Source organism: Cryptomeria japonica, unplaced genomic scaffold, assembly GCF_030272615.1.
Source record: "Cryptomeria japonica unplaced genomic scaffold, Sugi_1.0 HiC_scaffold_390, whole genome shotgun sequence".
Classification (NCBI taxonomy): domain Eukaryota; kingdom Viridiplantae; phylum Streptophyta; class Pinopsida; order Cupressales; family Cupressaceae; genus Cryptomeria; species Cryptomeria japonica.
This window is the reverse complement of record NW_026729211.1, coordinates 17,297-29,246: the sequence shown is the minus strand read 5'-3', so window position 1 is coordinate 29,246 and position 11,950 is coordinate 17,297. Positions and strand designations below refer to the sequence as shown.

Genomic DNA, 11,950 nt, shown 5'->3' with positions numbered 1-11,950 from the left:
GCACCCGCGTTTCCTTCATTTTAAATTTTTTTTTTTTACAATCTCTCAAGTGGGAAATTCTATAATCTCAACTTTTTTTGCCTTTTCAGGAAACTTTTGAATGGAGCGCATCATTGGTGCGCTCCGAAGTGTGCTCCAAAGCTCTCTCCAGCTGCGTGCACCTGCCCCGGCCGCGCACCCGGCCCCGCCCAGCTTCGCTCACCTGTCCCGGGCGTCTGGTGCGGAACCTTAGAGTAAGAAACATCACCGTGCACCTTGGCCAACGTGCGCGACTCGACCGAGCGCGCACTGGCCGAGGTGCACACCGATTTCACCTGGGTGCGCGCGCAGCACCTCGGGCGCACCGGGGTGCGCGCACAACGCCCGGGTTGCACCGTGGCCTGTGTGCTCGGGGCGCCTCGGGTGCGCGCTCGGTGTCGCCCCCGCGCGCGCGGTAGTGCGGGCAGCGCACCCCGGCCCGGCCCGGCCCCGACGAGAACGCAAACGGGCAAAAGGTTTATTCAAATAGCATTGCGACGCCCGGCGAAAAACTAAAAAAGGGTGCAACACCGGGACTTCCCGGGAGGTCACCCATCCCAGTACTACTCCGGCCCAAGCGCGCTTAACTGCGGAGTTCTGATGGGATCCGGTGCACTAACGCTGGTATGATCGCACCCGTTATGAGCTTGTCGCAGTGTGTACTTAGCAAACCGCGACCCACGTGCGAATCCACCCCGGCCACCCACCCCCGTCGAGGTGCACACCCTCCCTCGCGAAGTGCGCCCCGTTCGCCAAGTGTGAGCCCTGCCCGGGTGCGCGCACCTTGCTAGGGCGTCGGGTGTGCACCCGGCCCGGCCTACGTGCGTGCACCTGGAGGGGGCGTCGTGTGCGTGCAGTGTCCCGTCTGCAACGCGGTGCCCACACACCACCTCGGGCGCAACGACCTGCGCTCACATGTGGGCCGAGTGCACCTTGGTGCATGTTCGGGGCGCCTCGGGTGCACGCTCGATCTTGCCCCGGTGCACCAAGGCGCTCGGTTTGCCCCGGGTGCGCACTTGGTGCAAGGTGGGCACCCAAAATAGGGATCAAGCACCAAAACACAAGTTTCGGGATGCAAAATGGGACCCAAGGACCACAAATGCGTTCCAAGACCCATGATGGGTCCACGAGAACAAAAATGTGTTCCGAGACTTAATAAACAAATATTGGGTTTTAGGAGAAGAAACATGCTCTGATGCCCAAAACGAGAATCGACCCCGAAAAGGCCACAGGCCAAAAGTGGGATGCGAGACAAAAAAAAATGGGACCCGAGGACCAAAATTGGGTTCCCAGGTCGAAGACAGGGCAACCGGACAAGAAACGACCTCTAAGGCTCGAAATGAGTCCCGACGACTAAAACTTGACAAGAAGCACCCATCAGGCACCCAACTCGACACCCATGGGATGCCGACCCACCCGGGCTTCCACCTAGCACACCTTGGCACCCACCCACCCTCGCACCCAACCTCGCACCCAACTTAGCACCTTTGAACCCACATTGGCACTCACCCTGACCCTGGCACCTTGGAACCCACATTGGCACTCACCTTGACCCTGGCACCCACCTTTGCACTCACCTTGGGACCCACCCTGGCTCCCACCTCGGCACCCACCCAGACACCCACCTTGGTTCCTTGGCACCCACCTTGGATCCTTGGCACCCACCCCGACACCCACCTTGGCACGCAACTTGGCTACTTGCCACCCACCTTGGCTCCTTGACGCCCACCCCGACAACCACCCCGTGACCTACCCTGGCTAGGGTTGGTGCACACCCACCCTGGTGCCCACCTTGGCACCCACCCTATGACCCACCTTGGCACGCACCTTAGTACCCACCCCGTTACCCACCCTAGGACCCACCCCGTGACCCACCTTGGCCAGGGTGGGTGCCTTGGTGCGCACAACTTGCCTGGGCTGCACACCAGGGCGGGCTCAAGATGGCACCCGCGTTCCGTTTTTTTCACTATCTTTCAAAACGGAAATTTTAAAATCTCATTTTTTTCTTTTTTTTGCCTTTTCTGGAAATTAGTGAAGGCAGCGCATCAAAGGTGCGCAATGCTGGTGCGAACCCGGGAGCGCTCCGATGTGTGCTCCAAGGTGCGGCGTGCACGAAGTCCGAGCCCGGTTTGCCCCGGGTGCGCACCTCGCGTGCACCTTCGCCGGGGTGAGCACCTTGGCTGGGTTGCGCGCCCTGGTGCGTACCAAGGAGCGCTCTGAAGTGTGCTCCAAGGTGCGGCGTGCACGAAGTCGGAGCCCGGTTTGCCCCGGGTGTGCACCTCGGGTGCGCACCTCGCGTGCACCTTCGCTGCGGTGGGCACCTTGGCTGGGTTGCGCGCCTTGGTGGGCACCATGCAGTGCACGAAGTCGGAGCCCGGTTTGCCCCGGGCGCGCACCTCCGCCAGGGTGGGCACCTTGGTGCGCACAACTTGCCTGGGCTGCGCATCAGGAAGGGCTCAAGATGGCACCCGCGTTCCGTTTTTTTCACTATCTTTCAGAACGGAAATTTTAAAATATCGTTTTTTTTTGCCTTTTCTGGAAATTAGTGAAGGCAGCGCATCAAAGGTGCGCAACGCTGGTGCGAACCTGGGAGCGCTCCGATGTGTGCTCCAAGGTGCGGCGTGCACGAAGTCGGAGCCCGGTTTGCCTCGGGTGCGCCCTGGTGGGCACCATGGTGCGCACCAAGGAGCGCTCCGAAGTGTGCTCCAAGGTGCGGCCTGCACGAAGTCGGAGCCCGGTTTGCCCCGGGTGTGCACCTCGGGTGGGCACCTTGGTGCGCATGCCTTGCCTGGGCTGCGCACCAGGGCGGGCTCAAGATGGCACCCGCGTTCCTTTTTTTTCACTATCTTTCAAAACGGAAATTTTAAAATCTCATTTTTTTTTGCCTTTTTCTGGAAATTAGTGAAGGCAGCGCATCAAAGGTGCGCACCTCGCTGCCCACCACGGTGCGCAACGCCGGTGGGCACCCGGGAGTGCTTCGAAGTGTGCTCCAAGGTGCTGCGTGCACGTTGTCGGAGCCCGGTTTGCCCCGGGTGCGCACCTCGCGTGCACCTTCGTCGGGGTGGGCACCTTGGCTTGGTTTGCCCCGGCTGCGCTCCGAAGCGGGGTTATTGGAGCGCCGCCTCTTTTTTTGTCGGAGCGTTTGGTGGGGTTTCTCGCATTGGCTCTTCCGAGGCCCGGTTGCCACCCTGGCGCGCACGAAGTCGGAAGTAGGGTTAATTGCCCGGGTGCGCACCTTTGCCAGGGTGGCACCTTACCTGGGCTGCGCACCAGGGCGGGCTCAAGATGGCACGCGCGTTCCGTTTTTTTCACTATCTTTCAAAACGGAAATTTTAAAATCTCCTTTTTTTTTTGCCTTTTCTGGAAATTAGTGAAGGCAGCGCATCAAAGGTGCGCACCTCGCTGCCCACCTTGGTGTGCTCTGAGGTGCGCACCCGGGAGCGCTACGAAGTGTGCTCCAAGGTGCGGCGTGCACGTTGTCGGAGCCCGGTTTGCCCCGGGTGCGCACCTCGCCTGCACCTTGGCCGGGGTGGGCACCTTGGCTGGGTTTGCCCAGGGTGCGCTCCGAAGCGGGGTTACTGGAGCGCCCCCTCTTTTTTTGTCAGAGAGTTTGGTGGGGTTTCTCGCATTGGCTCTTCCCAGGCCCGGTTGTTGGGTGCGCTCCCACCCTGGCGCGCGCGAAGTTGGAAGTTGGGTTAATTGCCCGGGCGCGCACCTTCGCCAGGGTGGGCACCTTGGTGCGCAAACCTTGGCTGGGCTGCGCACCAGGGCGGGCTCAAGATGGCACCAGCATTCCCTTTTTCTCACTATCTTTCAAAACGGAAATTTTAAAATCTCGTTTTTTTTTTGCCTTTTATGGAAATTAGTGAAGGCATCGCATCAAAGGTGCGCACCTCGCTGCCCACCTTGGTGTGCTCCGAGGTGCCCACCACGGTGCGCAACGCCGGTGCGAACCCGGGAGCGCCCCGATGTGTGCTCCAAGGTGCGGCGTGCACGAAGTCGGACCCCGGTTTGCCCCGGGTGCGCACCTCGCGTGCACCTTGGTGCGCACACCTTGGCTGGGTTGCGCGGCCTGGTGGGCACCATGGTGCGCACCAAGGAGCGCTCCGAAGTGTGCTCCAAGGTGCGGCGTGCACGAAGTCGGAGCCCGGTTTGCCCCGGGTGCGCACCTTCGCCGCGGTGGGCACCATGGCGTGCACGAAGTCGGAGCCCGGTTTGCCCCGGGTGCGCACCTCGCGTGCACCTTCGCCGGGGTGGGCACCTCGGCTGGGTTGCGCGCCCTGGTGCGCACCAAGGAGCGCTCTGAAGTGTGCTCCAAGGTGCGGCGTGCACGAAGTCGGAGCCCGGTTTGCCCCGGGTGTGCACCTCGCGTGCACCTTCGCTGCGGTGGGCACCTTGGCTGGGTTGCGCGCCTTGGTGGGCACCATGCAGTGCACGAAGTCGGAGCCCGGTTTGCCCCGGGCGCGCACCTCCGCCAGGGTGGGCACCTTGGTGCGCACAACTTGCCTGGGCTGCGCACCAGGAAGGGCTCAAGATGGCACCCGCGTTCCGTTTTTTTCACTATCTTTCAGAACGGAAATTTTAAAATATCGTTTTTTTTTGCCTTTTCTGGAAATTAGTGAAGGCAGCGCATCAAAGGTGCGCAACGCTGGTGCGAACCTGGGAGCGCTCCGATGTGTGCTCCAAGGTGCGGCGTGCACGAAGTCGGACCCCGGTTTGCCCCGGGTGCGCACCTCGCGTGCACCTTGGTGCGCACACCTTGGCTGGGTTGCGCGCCCTGGTGGGCACCATGGTGCGCACCAAGGAGCGCTCCGAAGTGTGCTCCAAGGTGCGGCGTGCACGAAGTCGGAGCCCGGTTTGCCCCGGGTGCGCACCTCGCGTGCACCTTCGCCGCGGTGGGCACCATGGCGTGCACGAAGTCGGAGCCCGGTTTGCCCCGGGTGCGCACCTCGCGTGCACCTTCGCCGGGGTGGGCACCTTAGTGTGCAGACCTTGGCTGGGTTGCGCGCCCTGGTGGGCACCATGGTGCGCACCAAGGAGCGCTCCGAAGTGTGCTCCAAGGTGCGGCCTGCACGAAGTCGGAGCCCGGTTTGCCCCGGGTGTGCACCTCGGGTGGGCACCTTGGTGCGCATGCCTTGCCTGGGCTGCGCACCAGGGCGGGCTCAAGATGGCACCCGCGTTCCTTTTTTTTCACTATCTTTCAAAACGGAAATTTTAAAATCTCATTTTTTTTTGCCTTTTTCTGGAAATTAGTGAAGGCAGCGCATCAAAGGTGCGCACCTCGCTGCCCACCACGGTGCGCAACGCCGGTGGGCACCCGGGAGTGCTTCGAAGTGTGCTCCAAGGTGCTGCGTGCACGTTGTCGGAGCCCGGTTTGCCCCGGGTGCGCACCTCGCGTGCACCTTCGTCGGGGTGGGCACCTTGGCTGGGTTTGCCCCGGCTGCGCTCCGAAGCGGGGTTATTGGAGCGCCGCCTCTTTTTTTGTCGGAGCGTTTGGTGGGGTTTCTCGCATTGGCTCTTCCGAGGCCCGGTTGCCACCCTGGCGCGCACGAAGTCGGAAGTAGGGTTAATTGCCCGGGTGCGCACCTTTGCCAGGGTGGGCACCTTACCTGGGCTGCGCACCAGGGCGGGCTCAAGATGGCACGCGCGTTCCGTTTTTTTCACTATCTTTCAAAACGGAAATTTTAAAATCTCCTTTTTTTTTTGCCTTTTCTGGAAATTAGTGAAGGCAGCGCATCAAAGGTGCGCACCTCGCTGCCCACCTTGGTGTGCTCTGAGGTGCGCACCCGGGAGCGCTACGAAGTGTGCTCCAAGGTGCGGCGTGCACGTTGTCGGAGCCCGGTTTGCCCCGGGTGCGCACCTCGCCTGCACCTTGGCCGGGGTGGGCACCTTGGCTGGGTTTGCCCAGGGTGCGCTCCGAAGCGGGGTTACTGGAGCGCCCCCTCTTTTTTTGTCAGAGCGTTTGGTGGGGTTTCTCGCATTGGCTCTTCCCAGGCCCGGTTGTTGGGTGCGCTCCCACCCTGGCGCGCGCGAAGTTGGAAGTTGGGTTAATTGCCCGGGCGCGCACCTTCGCCAGGGTGGGCACCTTGGTGCGCACACCTTGGCTGGGCTGCGCACCAGGGCGGGCTCAAGATGGCACCAGCATTCCCTTTTTCTCACTATCTTTCAAAACGGAAATTTTAAAATCTCGTTTTTTTTTTGCCTTTTATGGAAATTAGTGAAGGCATCGCATCAAAGGTGCGCACCTCGCTGCCCACCTTGGTGTGCTCCGAGGTGCCCACCACGGTGCGCAACGCCGGTGCGAACCCGGGAGCGCCCCGATGTGTGCTCCAAGGTGCGGCGTGCACGAAGTCGGACCCCGGTTTGCCCCGGGTGCGCACCTCGCGTGCACCTTGGTGCGCACACCTTGGCTGGGTTGCGCGGCCTGGTGGGCACCATGGTGCGCACCAAGGAGCGCTCCGAAGTGTGCTCCAAGGTGCGGCGTGCACGAAGTCGGAGCCCGGTTTGCCCCGGGTACGCACCTCGCGTGCACCTTCGCCGGGGTGGGCACCTCGGCTGGGTTGCGCGCCCTGGTGCGCACCAAGGAGCGCTCCGAAGTGTGCTCCAAGGTGCGGCGTGCACGAAGTCGGAGCCCGGTTTGCCCCGGGTGCGCACCTTCGCCGCGGTGCGCACCATGGCGTGCACGAAGTCGGAGCCCGGTTTGCCCCGGGTGCGCACCTCGCGTGCACCTTCGGCGGGGTTGCGCGCCCTGGTGGGCACCATGGTGCGCACCAAGGAGCGCTCCGAAGTGTGCTCCAAGGTGCGGCGTGCACGAAGTCGGAGCCCGGTTTGCCCCGGGTGCGCACCTCGCGTGCACCTTCGGCGGGGTTGCGCGCCCTGGTGGGCACCATGGTGCGCACCAAGGAGCGCTCCGAAGTGTGCTCCAAGGTGCGGCGTGCACGAAGTCGGAGCCCGGTTTGCCCCGGGTGCGCACCTCGCGTGCACCTTCGCCGCGGTGGGCACCATGGCGTGCACGAAGTCGGAGCCCGGTTTGCCCCGGGTGCGCACCTCGCGTGCACCTTCGCCGGGGTGGGCACCTCGGCTGGGTTGCGCGCCCTGGTGCGCACCAAGGAGCGCTCCGAAGTGTGCTCCAAGGTGCGGCGTGCACGAAGTCGGAGCCCGGTTTGCCCCGGGTGCGCACCTCGCGTGCACCTTCGCCAGGGTGGGCACCTCGGTGCGCACACCTTCTCAATGTTTTCTTGCCTTTTCTGGAAATTGGTGAAGGCAGCGCATCAAAGGTGCGCACCTCGGTGTGCTCCGAGGTGCGAACCCGAGAGCGCTCCGAGGTGCCCACGAAGTCGAAAGTCGGGTTAATTGCATTGTTTTCCCCGGGTGCGCTCCGAGGTGCGCAACATCGGCGCGCACCAAGGAGGGCTCCGAAGTGTGCTCCAAGGTGCGCACGATGGCGTGCACCTCTGGTGCGCACGATTCGGAGCTCGGTTTGACCGGGGTGCGCACACCTTGGCTGGGTTGCGCACCTTTTGTGCGCTCCAAGGTGCGCACGAAGTCGGAGCTCGGTTTGCCCCGGGTGCGCACCTTCGCCAGGGTGCGCACCTTGATGCGCACGCCTTGGCTGGGCTGCGCACCTTGGTGGGCGCCATGGTGCGCACCTTTCGTGCGCTCCAAGGTGCGCACGAAGTCGGAGCTCGGTTTGCCCCGGGTGCGCACCTTGGTGGGCGCCATGGTGCACTCCGAGGTGCCCAAGATTGGTGCGCACCAAGGAGCGCTCCGAAGTGCGCTCCAAGGTGCGCGCGAAGTCGAAAGTTGGGTTAATTGTCCGGTTTGCCTCGGGTGCGCACCTTGCGTGCACCTTCGCCAGGGTGGGCGCCTTGGTGCGCACACCTTGGCTGGGCTGCGCACACCTTGGCACCCGCGTTTCCTTCATTTTAAATTTTTTTTTTTTACAATCTCTCAAGTGGGAAATTCTATAATCTCAACTTTTTTTGCCTTTTCAGGAAACTTTTGAATGGAGCGCATCATTGGTGCGCTCCGAAGTGTGCTCCAAAGCTCTCTCCAGCTGCGTGCACCTGCCCCGGCCGCGCACCCGGCCCCGCCCAGCTTCGCTCACCTGTCCCGGGCGTCTGGTGCGGAACCTTAGAGTAAGAAACATCACCGTGCACCTTGGCCAACGTGCGCGACTCGACCGAGCGCGCACTGGCCGAGGTGCACACCGATTTCACCTGGGTGCGCGCGCAGCACCTCGGGCGCACCGGGGTGCGCGCACAACGCCCGGGTTGCACCGTGGCCTGTGTGCTCGGGGCGCCTCGGGTGCGCGCTCGGTGTCGCCCCCGCGCGCGCGGTAGTGCGGGCAGCGCACCCCGGCCCGGCCCGGCCCCGACGAGAACGCAAACGGGCAAAAGGTTTATTCAAATAGCATTGCGACGCCCGGCGAAAAACTAAAAAAGGGTGCAACACCGGGACTTCCCGGGAGGTCACCCATCCCAGTACTACTCCGGCCCAAGCGCGCTTAACTGCGGAGTTCTGATGGGATCCGGTGCACTAACGCTGGTATGATCGCACCCGTTATGAGCTTGTCGCAGTGTGTACTTAGCAAACCGCGACCCACGTGCGAATCCACCCCGGCCACCCACCCCCGTCGAGGTGCACACCCTCCCTCGCGAAGTGCGCCCCGTTCGCCAAGTGTGAGCCCTGCCCGGGTGCGCGCACCTTGCTAGGGCGTCGGGTGTGCACCCGGCCCGGCCTACGTGCGTGCACCTGGAGGGGGCGTCGTGTGCGTGCAGTGTCCCGTCTGCAACGCGGTGCCCACACACCACCTCGGGCGCAACGACCTGCGCTCACATGTGGGCCGAGTGCACCTTGGTGCATGTTCGGGGCGCCTCGGGTGCACGCTCGATCTTGCCCCGGTGCACCAAGGCGCTCGGTTTGCCCCGGGTGCGCACTTGGTGCAAGGTGGGCACCCAAAATAGGGATCAAGCACCAAAACACAAGTTTCGGGATGCAAAATGGGACCCAAGGACCACAAATGCGTTCCAAGACCCATGATGGGTCCACGAGAACAAAAATGTGTTCCGAGACTTAATAAACAAATATTGGGTTTTAGGAGAAGAAACATGCTCTTGATGCCCAAAACGAGAATCGACCCCGAAAAGGCCACAGGCCAAAAGTGGGATGCGAGACAAAAAAAAATGGGACCCGAGGACCAAAATTGGGTTCCCAGGTCGAAGACAGGGCAACCGGACAAGAAACGACCTCTAAGGCTCGAAATGAGTCCCGACGACTAAAACTTGACAAGAAGCACCCATCAGGCACCCAACTCGACACCCATGGGATGCCGACCCACCCGGGCTTCCACCTAGCACACCTTGGCACCCACCCACCCTCGCACCCAACCTCGCACCCAACTTAGCACCTTTGAACCCACATTGGCACTCACCCTGACCCTGGCACCTTGGAACCCACATTGGCACTCACCTTGACCCTGGCACCCACCTTTGCACTCACCTTGGGACCCACCCTGGCTCCCACCTCGGCACCCACCCAGACACCCACCTTGGTTCCTTGGCACCCACCTTGGATCCTTGGCACCCACCCCGACACCCACCTTGGCACGCAACTTGGCTACTTGCCACCCACCTTGGCTCCTTGACGCCCACCCCGACAACCACCCCGTGACCTACCCTGGCTAGGGTTGGTGCACACCCACCCTGGTGCCCACCTTGGCACCCACCCTATGACCCACCTTGGCACGCACCTTAGTACCCACCCCGTTACCCACCCTAGGACCCACCCCGTGACCCACCTTGGCCAGGGTGGGTGCCTTGGTGCGCACAACTTGCCTGGGCTGCACACCAGGGCGGGCTCAAGATGGCACCCGCGTTCCGTTTTTTTCACTATCTTTCAAAACGGAAATTTTAAAATCTCATTTTTTTCTTTTTTTTGCCTTTTCTGGAAATTAGTGAAGGCAGCGCATCAAAGGTGCGCAATGCTGGTGCGAACCCGGGAGCGCTCCGATGTGTGCTCCAAGGTGCGGCGTGCACGAAGTCCGAGCCCGGTTTGCCCCGGGTGCGCACCTCGCGTGCACCTTCGCCGGGGTGAGCACCTTGGCTGGGTTGCGCGCCCTGGTGCGTACCAAGGAGCGCTCTGAAGTGTGCTCCAAGGTGCGGCGTGCACGAAGTCGGAGCCCGGTTTGCCCCGGGTGTGCACCTCGGGTGCGCACCTCGCGTGCACCTTCGCTGCGGTGGGCACCTTGGCTGGGTTGCGCGCCTTGGTGGGCACCATGCAGTGCACGAAGTCGGAGCCCGGTTTGCCCCGGGCGCGCACCTCCGCCAGGGTGGGCACCTTGGTGCGCACAACTTGCCTGGGCTGCGCATCAGGAAGGGCTCAAGATGGCACCCGCGTTCCGTTTTTTTCACTATCTTTCAGAACGGAAATTTTAAAATATCGTTTTTTTTTGCCTTTTCTGGAAATTAGTGAAGGCAGCGCATCAAAGGTGCGCAACGCTGGTGCGAACCTGGGAGCGCTCCGATGTGTGCTCCAAGGTGCGGCGTGCACGAAGTCGGAGCCCGGTTTGCCTCGGGTGCGCCCTGGTGGGCACCATGGTGCGCACCAAGGAGCGCTCCGAAGTGTGCTCCAAGGTGCGGCCTGCACGAAGTCGGAGCCCGGTTTGCCCCGGGTGTGCACCTCGGGTGGGCACCTTGGTGCGCATGCCTTGCCTGGGCTGCGCACCAGGGCGGGCTCAAGATGGCACCCGCGTTCCTTTTTTTTCACTATCTTTCAAAACGGAAATTTTAAAATCTCATTTTTTTTTGCCTTTTTCTGGAAATTAGTGAAGGCAGCGCATCAAAGGTGCGCACCTCGCTGCCCACCACGGTGCGCAACGCCGGTGGGCACCCGGGAGTGCTTCGAAGTGTGCTCCAAGGTGCTGCGTGCACGTTGTCGGAGCCCGGTTTGCCCCGGGTGCGCACCTCGCGTGCACCTTCGTCGGGGTGGGCACCTTGGCTTGGTTTGCCCCGGCTGCGCTCCGAAGCGGGGTTATTGGAGCGCCGCCTCTTTTTTTGTCGGAGCGTTTGGTGGGGTTTCTCGCATTGGCTCTTCCGAGGCCCGGTTGCCACCCTGGCGCGCACGAAGTCGGAAGTAGGGTTAATTGCCCGGGTGCGCACCTTTGCCAGGGTGGCACCTTACCTGGGCTGCGCACCAGGGCGGGCTCAAGATGGCACGCGCGTTCCGTTTTTTTCACTATCTTTCAAAACGGAAATTTTAAAATCTCCTTTTTTTTTTGCCTTTTCTGGAAATTAGTGAAGGCAGCGCATCAAAGGTGCGCACCTCGCTGCCCACCTTGGTGTGCTCTGAGGTGCGCACCCGGGAGCGCTACGAAGTGTGCTCCAAGGTGCGGCGTGCACGTTGTCGGAGCCCGGTTTGCCCCGGGTGCGCACCTCGCCTGCACCTTGGCCGGGGTGGGCACCTTGGCTGGGTTTGCCCAGGGTGCGCTCCGAAGCGGGGTTACTGGAGCGCCCCCATCTTTTTTTGTCAGAGAGTTTGGTGGGGTTTCTCGCATTGGCTCTTCCCAGGCCCGGTTGTTGGGTGCGCTCCCACCCTGGCGCGCGCGAAGTTGGAAGTTGGGTTAATTGCCCGGGCGCGCACCTTCGCCAGGGTGGGCACCTTGGTGCGCAAACCTTGGCTGGGCTGCGCACCAGGGCGGGCTCAAGATGGCACCAGCATTCCCTTTTTCTCACTATCTTTCAAAACGGAAATTTTAAAATCTCGTTTTTTTTTTGCCTTTTATGGAAATTAGTGAAGGCATCGCATCAAAGGTGCGCACCTCGCTGCCCACCTTGGTGTGCTCCGAGGTGCCCACCACGGTGCGCAACGCCGGTGCGAACCCGGGAGCGCCCCGATGTGTGCTCCAAGGTGCGGCGTGCACGAAGTCGGACCC

At 62.1% G+C, this 11,950-nt stretch overlaps 2 non-coding genes across 2 annotated transcripts; both read right to left on the bottom strand.

Moving 5' to 3' along the window:
- Positions 1–537: 537 nt before the first annotated feature.
- On the bottom strand, positions 538–656 carry LOC131871297 (5S ribosomal RNA). Its single transcript, XR_009369555.1, has one exon. It is a non-coding gene; the product is annotated as a 5S ribosomal RNA (ribosomal RNA).
- A 7,804-nt stretch (positions 657–8,460) lies between these two features.
- Positions 8,461–8,579, bottom strand: LOC131871296 (5S ribosomal RNA). Its single transcript, XR_009369554.1, has one exon. It is a non-coding gene; the product is annotated as a 5S ribosomal RNA (ribosomal RNA).
- Positions 8,580–11,950: the final 3,371 nt, after the last annotated feature.